We start from the raw sequence: 11,840 nt of genomic DNA, 5'->3' as shown, positions 1-11,840 counted from the left end.
CGAGGTGGGTCCATTGACCAGGGAAATCCACACAGGAGCGTGGTCAGACCACGATATATGTCCTATCTCTGCGCGTCGAATCAACTGCAGGACCTCGCCATCTACCAGGAGCATGTCAATTCTGGAATAACTTGAATGAACATTCGAGTAAAAAGAAAAGTCCCTACCCAAAGGGTGTGCCACACGCCATGCGTCAAAAAGGGAGTGTTGATGAAGTCAAATCTTGGAAGATGAAATCTTGGAATTTTTTACCTTGGTCTGTCACTGTCCTCAAATATCTAGAAGACAATTTTGCGGAAGATCCAAGGAGGGAGTAGAAATAAGATTAAAATCCCCTCCAACAATCACTCTACCCTGTCTCAGCCTGTGTAGTTTAGTGAATACTTGATCACAAAAAGCGGTCTGACCGGAGTTAGGGGCATAAAGATTAAGGATAGTATAAGGGGTACCGTCAATGCAACCACGGACAATAAGGTAGCGACCCCTCGGGTCACGGGTCTGAGACAACAACTGAAATTAAACTTGTCTACTAAGTATAGCTACTCCAATAGTCTTGTTGGCAGCGCGCGCATGATATTCTAGGGGATAATATTTGGACGCCAATAATCTTGCCTGGGATTTAGCAAGGTGGGTCTCCTGAATCAACACTACCGTAGCCTTACGCGTTTTGAGCTCCTGAAACAGCATCCGACACTTGTGTGGGGTATTTAATCCCCGAGCATTAATAGAAAGGAAGGTAATTTGCATCTTGGTATAATAGCAGTGGCAACTGGATAATGGCCGTCCGATCTAATCGACAGAAAAAAGAGAGAAATAGAGAGAAAAAAGAGGAGAAATGAAATCAGTTCGAAGAGAAAAAAAAAAAAAGAAACCTCGAGCAATAATAGCCATGAGAACAAAAACAATGTAATTATACAGAATTGTGAAAAAAAACAAAAACATATAGATAATATGTAGGGAACATAACAATCAGTGGAATCAGAGATGTACAGAGTGTTATCCTTATGTCCCACTCAGAGTACATAAAAAAATAAATTAAAAAAAAAACCCCAACAGGAAATATAAACATGTGTGTGTGTGATGCATATGCGCCGCTAAGGTAAACCATGCGCGGTACAAATAGTAGAGCCTGCTCGAGGTAGGTAGGACAATAAATGTGGATATAATGGTAACCCATTACTTTACTTGAAATGAGCTAAACATAAAAAAAAAAACGTGTGGAACTGCAGACACGCATTTATGTAGTGTTTAAGCATACCAGGTACATACCAGTTGACGGGACAAATAGCTAAAATCCACACAAGGCAGGCATGTATGAGAGAAAAGAAAAAAAAAAAAACCTGTCTGAAAATGTAAGCACGTGTGAATGTAGTGTTCAAGCGCACCAGGTGCATATCAATTGGCGGGGCAAATAGTGAAACCCAAAGCCCCCATGGGGCAGGCATGCATGAGGAATATGTAAGTGTAGTATAGCAACATCCTAGGGTCCCCCAGAAAGTATAGCAGACATAAAAACGAGTCTGGAAACTAAAACATGGGTGTATGCGGTGCACCAATGCCGCAGATATCTATGTATTGCGGGAAAAATGTGTCGTAAGACCATGCGGCATGGAAATAGACACACGGTGTGTGTATATGTATGTAAATGGTGAAATGAGGAATCGAAAGGGGGGGGGAACCCCTATAACCCCCACACCACCCTAAATGAGCAATAAACAGAACAAAAGTTCCAAACAAGAAAACATCAGTAATGCACTAAGCAAAGGTAGGAACTGCAACCATCTTTAGGATAAAGTCAAAAGAGACCCAATTCCAACAAAAATAGAAGGCTTATCTGAAAGTCACGTAGACGCAGGTGGCACCAAAGCAGCCTTCGCATGAGAGCCGGAATGATGTTGCTTTGTTGTCCGCTTTCTGCTGGGCCTCTCTATGTCCTCGTCAGTAGGTGAACGTCGAGGAACAGGTATGGAATCCAGTTGGTCTATCGCTGTGACGTCTTCGTGGACTAAGTGCCACTGTTGCAGAAGATAAAGCCCTTCCATAGGTGTGCAGGCAATATGAAGAGATCCATTTTTGGTAATGAGGAGCTTTGTGGGAAAGCCCCATCTATAACAAATGTGGTTTTTTCGTAGGGCCCATGTAATAGGAATAAAAGTACGGCGTTTAGTGAGAGTGGCAGCAGAAAGGTCCGCAAAATCACATCCCTGGGAACCGTGGATGGCAGGTTCTTCGGTTTCGGCACCCGATGAGCCCTGTCGAGCCGTAGGTCCGAGTCTGGGGCGTCAGGTAAGAGCGTAACGAAAAAAGAGTGTAGATATGCATGCAGGGACTCGGCTGTTACCTCTTCAGAGATGCCTCTGATCCGTAAATTGTTTCGCCGAGAGCGGTCTTCAATATCAGCCATCTTAGCAAGCAGCGCAGCATAGTTATCTTCCAACACATTGTGCCTGTCGACCAACTCATTGAAGGTAGAGGAAAAGTCTGAAAATTTCTGTTCCATGTGGTCAGTACGCGCCCCCAAATGTGCCAAATCTTGCTTTAAATCCGAAAGCATATCTTTAATGGCACCTGTCATAGAGGATTGCATAGAATCCAGCATGTGTCTCAGGATCCCTGGGGTCACGGGGGCTTCAGGGTCGAGTTCTGTATCCCCATCTGCGTGCTCAGGCTGTGATGGCAGGAAGGAAGAGTCGTCACCATCTTGGTCTTCAACTCCCGGCCTGGTACGCTTGGGAAAATAGTGTTGCAGCTTGCTCGGGGTCTTATTTACATGATTGGTAGACATGCTCTCCGCTTCAGAGATCTAGAAGCTACTTGGAGAAGACTTTGTCCGGTAGAAATATTGTGTTTAGTCACGGTATCGCTCGTATGCTGGCAGAGCTCGTCTCTCACACGTCCTATTTTTCAAGTCATCATGGCGGGGTATTGGGAATAGTTTTCAATTAGCAATAATCACGCCTCGGTTAACACCTCATGGGCTATGATACTGCCACTGCGCAAAGCTAACCTTCTGGCTGCTTTGATAGATAATGCATGCCCAGTGAGCGCTCATTAAGGTTTTGGCTAGGCATAGGTGGACATTGAGCCAGAGCAGAGCATTGTGGGAACTGTTATGCTAATTAAACTGGCATTTGACAAAGGAGTCTCTAGAAAAGGCCCAGAAGGAAACATTTTCCCAGAGAAAAGCCCCAGATCTTTAAGGCAAAATGCAAACGAGGTCTCACCTCTACTTTCTGGGACAAAATGCACACTTTCACCTCATGGTGCTGAAAGGCACTCCCAACTGTCAAGGATCATAAAAAATCCACACCTCTCTGATGAAATTGGCATACCTGGTCCTTTGTGACGACGACGACTCGCACACTCGGCTCGGGATACAACCTGGAGATATGACAGATGGATATGAGGTAGGTTTGTGACGACGACGACTCGCACACTCGGCTCGGGATACAACATGGAGATATGACAGATGGATATGAGGTAGGTCAACACGACGGGCTGCAACGCGAAGGTCCACAGCAGGGCACGTCATCCAATGGCTTCTTACAAGGGGAAGATAGATTCTGGTGGATGACGTGCTGCTGCATACATGGGAGCTTCTTCCTGTACTTTCTTTAAACCAAAAAAGGGAAAGCTTCAGTGAAAAGTCATTAAGGCCTTTCAGTCACCATTTCCCTTCAAGGGGTGGGACGTGTTCTTCCAGGGTTGGCAGCAAGACGATTCTCCAAAGAATGAGCACTACTTCCTGCTCTTTTGCTCTTACGAGGATATTGCTTGCTTGTAGGAGAGCTCTGGTATGAAAAAAACCCGTGCAGAACTTTCCGAACCCGTCACAAAAACACAAGCCAGGTGAAGAAAGTAACGCGTGGTAGATGTGCAGAGTTCTTTGCCACTCTTTCATGGCCCACAGCAGCCAAGCTTTCAAAGACTTAAGGTGATTCATCTGTTTTTAACCAGGCATGCCAGTCTCACAAGAGACTATCAAAAATTGCCATTGCTGACTATTTTTCAAGTCATCATGGCGGGGTATTGGGAATAGTTTTCAATTAGCAATAATCACGCCTCGGTTAACACCTCATGGGCTATGATACTGCCACTGCGCAAAGCTAACCTTCTGGCTGCTTTGGTAGATAATGCATGCCCAATGAGCGCTCATTAAGGTTTTGGCTAGGCATAGGTGGACATTGAGCCAGAGCAGAGCATTGTGGGAACTGTTATGCTAATTAAACTGGCATTTGACAAAGGTGTCTCTAGAAAAGGCCCAGAAGGAAACATTTTCCCAGAGAAAAGCCCCAGATCTTTAAGGCAAAATGCAAACGAGGTCTCACCTCTACTTTCTGGGACAAAATGCACACTTTCACCTCATGGTGCTGAAAGGCACTCCCAACTGTCAAGGATCATAAAAAAAATCCACACCTCTCTGATGAAATTGGCATAGCTGGTCCTTTGTGACGACGACGACTCGCACACTCGGCTCGGGATACAACATGGAGATATGACAGATGGATATGAGGTAGGTCAACACGACGGGCTGCAACGCGAAGGTCCACAGCAGGGCACGTCATCCAATGGCTTCTTACAAGGGGAAGATAGATTCTGGTGGATGACGTGCTGCTGCATACATGGGAGCTTCTTCCTGTACTTTCTTTAAACCAAAAAAGGGAAAGCTTCAGTGAAAAGTCATTAAGGCCTTTCAGTCACCATTTCCCTTCAAGGGGTGGGACGTGTTCTTCCAGGGTTGGCAGCAAGACGATTCTCCAAAGAATGAGCACTACTTCCTGCTCTTTTGCTCTTACGAGGATATTGCTTGCTTGTAGGAGAGCTCTGGTATGAAAAAAACCCGTGCAGAACTTTCCGAACCCGTCACAAAAACACAAGCCAGGTGAAGAAAGTAACGCGTGGTAGATGTGCAGAGTTCTTTGCCACTCTTTCATGGCCCACAGCAGCCAAGCTTTCAAAGACTTAAGGTGATTCATCTGTTTTTAACCAGGCATGCCAGTCTCACAAGAGACTATCAAAAATTGCCATTGCTGACTATTTTTCAAGTCATCATGGCGGGGTATTGGGAATAGTTTTCAATTAGCAATAATCACGCCTCGGTTAACACCTCATGAGCTATGATACTGCCACTGCGCAAAGCTAACCTTCTGGCTGCTTTGGTAGATAATGCATGCCCAATGAGCGCTCATTACGGTTTTGGCTAGGCATAGGTGGACATTGAGCCAGAGCAGAGCATTGTGGGAACTGTTATGCTAATTAAACTGGCATTTGACAAAGGTGTCTCTAGAAAAGGCCCAGAAGGAAACATTTTCCCAGAGAAAAGCCCCAGATCTTTAAGGCAAAATGCAAACGAGGTCTCACCTCTACTTTCTGGGACAAAATGCACACTTTCACCTCATGGTGCTGAAAGGCACTCCCAACTGTCAAGGATCATAAAAAAATCCACACCTCTCTGATGAAATTGGCATAGCTGGTCCTTTGTGACGACGACGACTCGCACACTCGGCTCGGGATACAACATGGAGATATGACAGATGGATATGAGGTAGGTCAACACGACGGGCTGCAACGCGAAGGTCCACAGCAGGGCACGTCATCCAATGGCTTCTTACAAGGGGAAGATAGATTCTGGTGGATGACGTGCTGCTGCATACATGGGAGCTTCTTCCTGTACTTTCTTTAAACCAAAAAAGGGAAAGCTTCAGTGAAAAGTCATTAAGGCCTTTCAGTCACCATTTCCCTTCAAGGGGTGGGACGTGTTCTTCCAGGGTTGGCAGCAAGACGATTCTCCAAAGAATGAGCACTACTTCCTGCTCTTTTGCTCTTACGAGGATATTGCTTGCTTGTAGGAGAGCTCTGGTATGAAAAAAAACCCGTGCAGAACTTTCCGAACCCGTCACAAAAACACAAGCCAGGTGAAGAAAGTAACGCGTGGTAGATGTGCAGAGTTCTTTGCCACTCTTTCATGGCCCACAGCAGCCAAGCTTTCAAAGACTTAAGGTGATTCATCTGTTTTTAACCAGGCATGCCAGTCTCACAAGAGACTATCAAAAATTGCCATTGCTGACTATTTTTCAAGTCATCATGGCGGGGTATTGGGAATAGTTTTCAATTAGCAATAATCACGCCTCGGTTAACACCTCATGGGCTATGATACTGCCACTGCGCAAAGCTAACCTTCTGGCTGCTTTGGTAGATAATGCATGCCCAATGAGCGCTCATTAAGGTTTTGGCTAGGCATAGGTGGACATTGAGCCAGAGCAGAGCATTGTGGGAACTGTTATGCTAATTAAACTGGCATTTGACAAAGGTGTCTCTAGAAAAGGCCCAGAAGGAAACATTTTCCCAGAGAAAAGCCCCAGATCTTTAAGGCAAAATGCAAACGAGGTCTCACCTCTACTTTCTGGGACAAAATGCACACTTTCACCTCATGGTGCTGAAAGGCACTCCCAACTGTCAAGGATCATAAAAAAATCCACACCTCTCTGATGAAATTGGCATAGCTGGTCCTTTGTGACGACGACGACTCGCACACTCGGCTCGGGATACAACATGGAGATATGACAGATGGATATGAGGTAGGTCAACACGACGGGCTGCAACGCGAAGGTCCACAGCAGGGCACGTCATCCAATGGCTTCTTACAAGGGGAAGATAGATTCTGGTGGATGACGTGCTGCTGCATACATGGGAGCTTCTTCCTGTACTTTCTTTAAACCAAAAAAGGGAAAGCTTCAGTGAAAAGTCATTAAGGCCTTTCAGTCACCATTTCCCTTCAAGGGGTGGGACGTGTTCTTCCAGGGTTGGCAGCAAGACGATTCTCCAAAGAATGAGCACTACTTCCTGCTCTTTTGCTCTTACGAGGATATTGCTTGCTTGTAGGAGAGCTCTGGTATGAAAAAAACCCGTGCAGAACTTTCCGAACCCGTCACAAAAACACAAGCCAGGTGAAGAAAGTAACGCGTGGTAGATGTGCAGAGTTCTTTGCCACTCTTTCATGGCCCACAGCAGCCAAGCTTTCAAAGACTTAAGGTGATTCATCTGTTTTTAACCAGGCATGCCAGTCTCACAAGAGACTATCAAAAATTGCCATTGCTGACTATTTTTCAAGTCATCATGGCGGGGTATTGGGAATAGTTTTCAATTAGCAATAATCACGCCTCGGTTAACACCTCATGGGCTATGATACTGCCACTGCGCAAAGCTAACCTTCTGGCTGCTTTGGTAGATAATGCATGCCCAATGAGCGCTCATTAAGGTTTTGGCTAGGCATAGGTGGACATTGAGCCAGAGCAGAGCATTGTGGGAACTGTTATGCTAATTAAACTGGCATTTGACAAAGGTGTCTCTAGAAAAGGCCCAGAAGGAAACATTTTCCCAGAGAAAAGCCCCAGATCTTTAAGGCAAAATGCAAACGAGGTCTCACCTCTACTTTCTGGGACAAAATGCACACTTTCACCTCATGGTGCTGAAAGGCACTCCCAACTGTCAAGGATCATAAAAAAATCCACACCTCTCTGATGAAATTGGCATAGCTGGTCCTTTGTGACGACGACGACTCGCACACTCGGCTCGGGATACAACATGGAGATATGACAGATGGATATGAGGTAGGTCAACACGACGGGCTGCAACGCGAAGGTCCACAGCAGGGCACGTCATCCAATGGCTTCTTACAAGGGGAAGATAGATTCTGGTGGATGACGTGCTGCTGCATACATGGGAGCTTCTTCCTGTACTTTCTTTAAACCAAAAAAGGGAAAGCTTCAGTTAAAAGTCATTAAGGCCTTTTAGTCACCATTTCCCTTCAAGGGGTGGGACGTGTTCTTCCAGGGTTGGCAGCAAGACGATTCTCCAAAGAATGAGCACTACTTCCTGCTCTTTTGCTCTTACGAGGATATTGCTTGCTTGTAGGAGAGCTCTGGTATGAAAAAAACCCGTGCAGAACTTTCCGAACCCGTCACAAAAACACAAGCCAGGTGAAGAAAGTAACGCGTGGTAGATGTGCAGAGTTCTTTGCCACTCTTTCATGGCCCACAGCAGCCAAGCTTTCAAAGACTTAAGGTGATTCATCTGTTTTTAGGCATGCCAGTCTCACAAGAGACTATCAAAAATTGCCATTGCTGACTATTTTTCAAGTCATCATGGCGGGGTATTGGGAATAGTTTTCAATTAGCAATAATCACGCCTCGGTTAACACCTCATGGGCTATGATACTGCCACTGCGCAAAGCTAACCTTCTGGCTGCTTTGGTAGATAATGCATGCCCAATGAGCGCTCATTAAGGTTTTGGCTAGGCATAGGTGGACATTGAGCCAGAGCAGAGCATTGTGGGAACTGTTATGCTAATTAAACTGGCATTTGACAAAGGTGTCTCTAGAAAAGGCCCAGAAGGAAACATTTTCCCAGAGAAAAGCCCCAGATCTTTAAGGCAAAATGCAAACGAGGTCTCACCTCTACTTTCTGGGACAAAATGCACACTTTCACCTCATGGTGCTGAAAGGCACTCCCAACTGTCAAGGATCATAAAAAAATCCACACCTCTCTGATGAAATTGGCATAGCTGGTCCTTTGTGACGACGACGACTCGCACACTCGGCTCGGGATACAACATGGAGATATGACAGATGGATATGAGGTAGGTCAACACGACGGGCTGCAACGCGAAGGTCCACAGCAGGGCACGTCATCCAATGGCTTCTTACAAGGGGAAGATAGATTCTGGTGGATGACGTGCTGCTGCATACATGGGAGCTTCTTCCTGTACTTTCTTTAAACCAAAAAAGGGAAAGCTTCAGTGAAAAGTCATTAAGGCCTTTCAGTCACCATTTCCCTTCAAGGGGTGGGACGTGTTCTTCCAGGGTTGGCAGCAAGACGATTCTCCAAAGAATGAGCACTACTTCCTGCTCTTTTGCTCTTACGAGGATATTGCTTGCTTGTAGGAGAGCTCTGGTATGAAAAAAACCCGTGCAGAACTTTCCGAACCCGTCACAAAAACACAAGCCAGGTGAAGAAAGTAACGCGTGGTAGATGTGCAGAGTTCTTTGCCACTCTTTCATGGCCCACAGCGGCCAAGCTTTCAAAGACTTAAGGTGATTCATCTGTTTTTAACCAGGCATGCCAGTCTCACAAGAGACTATCAAAAATTGCCATTGCTGACTATTTTTCAAGTCATCATGGCGGGGTATTGGGAATAGTTTTCAATTAGCAATAATCACGCCTCGGTTAACACCTCATGGGCTATGATACTGCCACTGCGCAAAGCTAACTTTCTGGCTGCTTTGGTAGATAATGCATGCCCAATGAGCGCTCATTAAGGTTTTGGCTAGGCATAGGTGGACATTGAGCCAGAGCAGAGCATTGTGGGAACTGTTATGCTAATTAAACTGGCATTTGACAAAGGTGTCTCTAGAAAAGGCCCAGAAGGAAACATTTTCCCAGAGAAAAGCCCCAGATCTTTAAGGCAAAATGCAAACGAGGTCTCACCTCTACTTTCTGGGACAAAATGCACACTTTCACCTCATGGTGCTGAAAGGCACTCCCAACTGTCAAGGATCATAAAAAAATCCACACCTCTCTGATGAAATTGGCATAGCTGGTCCTTTGTGACGACGACGACTCGCACACTCGGCTCGGGATACAACATGGAGATATGACAGATGGATATGAGGTAGGTCAACACGACGGGCTGCAACGCGAAGGTCCACAGCAGGGCACGTCATCCAATGGCTTCTTACAAGGGGAAGATAGATTCTGGTGGATGACGTGCTGCTGCATACATGGGAGCTTCTTCCTGTACTTTCTTTAAACCAAAAAAGGGAAAGCTTCAGTGAAAAGTCATTAAGGCCTTTCAGTCACCATTTCCCTTCAAGGGGTGGGACGTGTTCTTCCAGGGTTGGCAGCAAGACGATTCTCCAAAGAATGAGCACTACTTCCTGCTCTTTTGCTCTTACGAGGATATTGCTTGCTTGTAGGAGAGCTCTGGTATGAAAAAAACCCGTGCAGAACTTTCCGAACCCGTCACAAAAACACAAGCCAGGTGAAGAAAGTAACGCGTGGTAGATGTGCGCAGTTCTTTGCCACTCTTTCATGGCCCACAGCAGCCAAGCTTTCAAAGACTTAAGGTGATTCATCTGTTTTTAACCAGGCATGCCAGTCTCACAAGAGACTATCAAAAATTGCCATTGCTGACTATTTTTCAAGTCATCATGGCGGGGTATTGGGAATAGTTTTCAATTAGCAATAATCACGCCTCGGTTAACACCTCATGGGATATGATACTGCCACTGCGCAAAGCTAACCTTCTGGCTGCTTTGGTAGATAATGCATGCCCAATGAGCGCTCATTAAGGTTTTGGCTAGGCATAGGTGGACATTGAGCCAGAGCAGAGCATTGTGGGAACTGTTATGCTAATTAAACTGGCATTTGACAAAGGTGTCTCTAGAAAAGGCCCAGAAGGAAACATTTTCCCAGAGAAAAGCCCCAGATCTTTAAGGCAAAATGCAAACGAGGTCTCACCTCTACTTTCTGGGACAAAATGCACACTTTCACCTCATGGTGCTGAAAGGCACTCCCAACTGTCAAGGATCATAAAAAAATCCACACCTCTCTGATGAAATTGGCATAGCTGGTCCTTTGTGACGACGACGACTCGCACACTCGGCTCGGGATACAACATGGAGATATGACAGATGGATATGAGGTAGGTCAACACGACGGGCTGCAACGCGAAGGTCCACAGCAGGGCACGTCATCCAATGGCTTTTTACAAGGGGAATATAGATTCTGGTGGATGACGTGCTGCTGCATACATGGGAGCTTCTTCCTGTACTTTCTTTAAACCAAAAAAGGGAAAGCTTCAGTGAAAAGTCATTAAGGCCTTTCAGTCACCATTTCCCTTCAAGGGGTGGGACGTGTTCTTCCAGGGTTGGCAGCAAGACGATTCTCCAAAGAATGAGCACTACTTCCTGCTCTTTTGCTCTTACGAGGATATTGCTTGCTTGTAGGAGAGCTCTGGTATGAAAAAAACCCGTGCAGAACTTTCCGAACCCGCCACAAAAACACAAGCCAGGTGAAGAAAGTAACGCGTGGTAGATGTGCAGAGTTCTTTGCCACTCTTTCATGGCCCACAGCAGCCAAGCTTTCAAAGACTTAAGGTGATTCATCTGTTTTTAACCAGGCATGCCAGTCTCACAAGAGACTATCAAAAATTGCCATTGCTGACTATTTTTCAAGTCATCATGGCGGGGTATTGGGAATAGTTTTCAATTAGCAATAATCACGCCTCGGTTAACACCTCATGGGCTATGATACTGCCACTGCGCAAAGCTAACCTTCTGGCTGCTTTGGTAGATAATGCATGCCCAATGAGCGCTCATTAAGGTTTTGGCTAGGCATAGGTGGACATTGAGCCAGAGCAGAGCATTGTGGGAACTGTTATGCTAATTAAACTGGCATTTGACAAAGGTGTCTCTAGAAAAGGCCCAGAAGGAAACATTTTCCCAGAGAAAAGCCCCAGATCTTTAAGGCAAAATGCAAACGAGGTCTCACCTCTACTTTCTGGGACAAAATGCACACTTTCACCTCATGGTGCTGAAAGGCACTCCCAACTGTCAAGGATCATAAAAAAATCCACACCTCTCTGATGAAATTGGCATAGCTGGTCCTTTGTGACGACGACGACTCGCACACTCGGCTCGGGATACAACATGGAGATATGACAGATGGATATGAGGTAGGTCAACACGACGGGCTGCAACGCGAAGGTCCACAGCAGGGCACGTCATCCAATGGCTTCTTACAAGGGGAAGATAGATTCTGGTGGATGACGTGCTGCTGCA

The 11,840-nt window shown here is 45.9% G+C and overlaps 9 non-coding genes across 9 annotated transcripts; all 9 read right to left on the bottom strand.

Moving 5' to 3' along the window:
* Window positions 1-2,862: 2,862 nt before the first annotated feature.
* LOC149277876 (U4 spliceosomal RNA) lies at window positions 2,863-3,004 on the bottom strand. Its single transcript, XR_016279017.1, has one exon. It is a non-coding gene; the product is annotated as a U4 spliceosomal RNA (small nuclear RNA).
* A 962-nt stretch (window positions 3,005-3,966) lies between these two features.
* LOC149277875 (U4 spliceosomal RNA) lies at window positions 3,967-4,108 on the bottom strand. Its single transcript, XR_016278878.1, has one exon. It is a non-coding gene; the product is annotated as a U4 spliceosomal RNA (small nuclear RNA).
* An 891-nt stretch (window positions 4,109-4,999) lies between these two features.
* LOC149277874 (U4 spliceosomal RNA) lies at window positions 5,000-5,141 on the bottom strand. The gene has a single exon (XR_016278944.1). It is a non-coding gene; the product is annotated as a U4 spliceosomal RNA (small nuclear RNA).
* An 891-nt stretch (window positions 5,142-6,032) lies between these two features.
* LOC149277873 (U4 spliceosomal RNA) lies at window positions 6,033-6,174 on the bottom strand. Its single transcript, XR_016278877.1, has one exon. It is a non-coding gene; the product is annotated as a U4 spliceosomal RNA (small nuclear RNA).
* An 890-nt stretch (window positions 6,175-7,064) lies between these two features.
* Window positions 7,065-7,206, bottom strand: LOC149277872 (U4 spliceosomal RNA). The gene has a single exon (XR_016278876.1). It is a non-coding gene; the product is annotated as a U4 spliceosomal RNA (small nuclear RNA).
* Window positions 7,207-8,092: 886 nt separating this feature from the next.
* On the bottom strand, window positions 8,093-8,234 carry LOC149277871 (U4 spliceosomal RNA). The gene has a single exon (XR_016278875.1). It is a non-coding gene; the product is annotated as a U4 spliceosomal RNA (small nuclear RNA).
* Window positions 8,235-9,124: 890 nt separating this feature from the next.
* On the bottom strand, window positions 9,125-9,266 carry LOC149277870 (U4 spliceosomal RNA). Its single transcript, XR_016278872.1, has one exon. It is a non-coding gene; the product is annotated as a U4 spliceosomal RNA (small nuclear RNA).
* An 890-nt stretch (window positions 9,267-10,156) lies between these two features.
* Window positions 10,157-10,298, bottom strand: LOC149277869 (U4 spliceosomal RNA). The gene has a single exon (XR_016278973.1). It is a non-coding gene; the product is annotated as a U4 spliceosomal RNA (small nuclear RNA).
* An 890-nt stretch (window positions 10,299-11,188) lies between these two features.
* Window positions 11,189-11,330, bottom strand: LOC149277868 (U4 spliceosomal RNA). Its single transcript, XR_016278871.1, has one exon. It is a non-coding gene; the product is annotated as a U4 spliceosomal RNA (small nuclear RNA).
* Window positions 11,331-11,840: the final 510 nt, after the last annotated feature.

The sequence above is a fragment of the Sceloporus occidentalis genome, unplaced genomic scaffold (genome assembly GCF_023333645.1).
Source record: "Sceloporus occidentalis isolate IW3139 unplaced genomic scaffold, rSceOcc1.0.p SCAF_206, whole genome shotgun sequence".
NCBI lineage: Eukaryota > Metazoa > Chordata > Lepidosauria > Squamata > Phrynosomatidae > Sceloporus > Sceloporus occidentalis.
Note: the sequence above shows the minus strand (reverse complement) of the source record. Positions and strands in the feature narration are given on the sequence as shown.